The following is a 203-nucleotide window of genomic DNA, read 5'->3' as shown; positions in this document are numbered from 1 at the left end:
ATACAGAGATATAGCTCCGCGAAAAGTCCTGCCGTAGCTAAGAGGTTAATAATATAATTACAAAAAAACCGTTATAAATAAACTTTACAAAAAAAATCGTTATAAATAAATTACAACAAAAACTTAGCCAAAAGATATTTGGAAAAAATATTATTAAAACAATCTTATTCAGATCAATTGTACTTTCGTAAATACTCTATTAA

The sequence above is a fragment of the Odontomachus brunneus genome, unplaced genomic scaffold (genome assembly GCF_010583005.1).
Source record: "Odontomachus brunneus isolate Ranch 3 - 2012 unplaced genomic scaffold, Obru_v1 Obru_scaffold_070, whole genome shotgun sequence".
Classification (NCBI taxonomy): Eukaryota; Metazoa; Arthropoda; class Insecta; order Hymenoptera; family Formicidae; genus Odontomachus; species Odontomachus brunneus.
Note: the sequence above shows the minus strand (reverse complement) of the source record.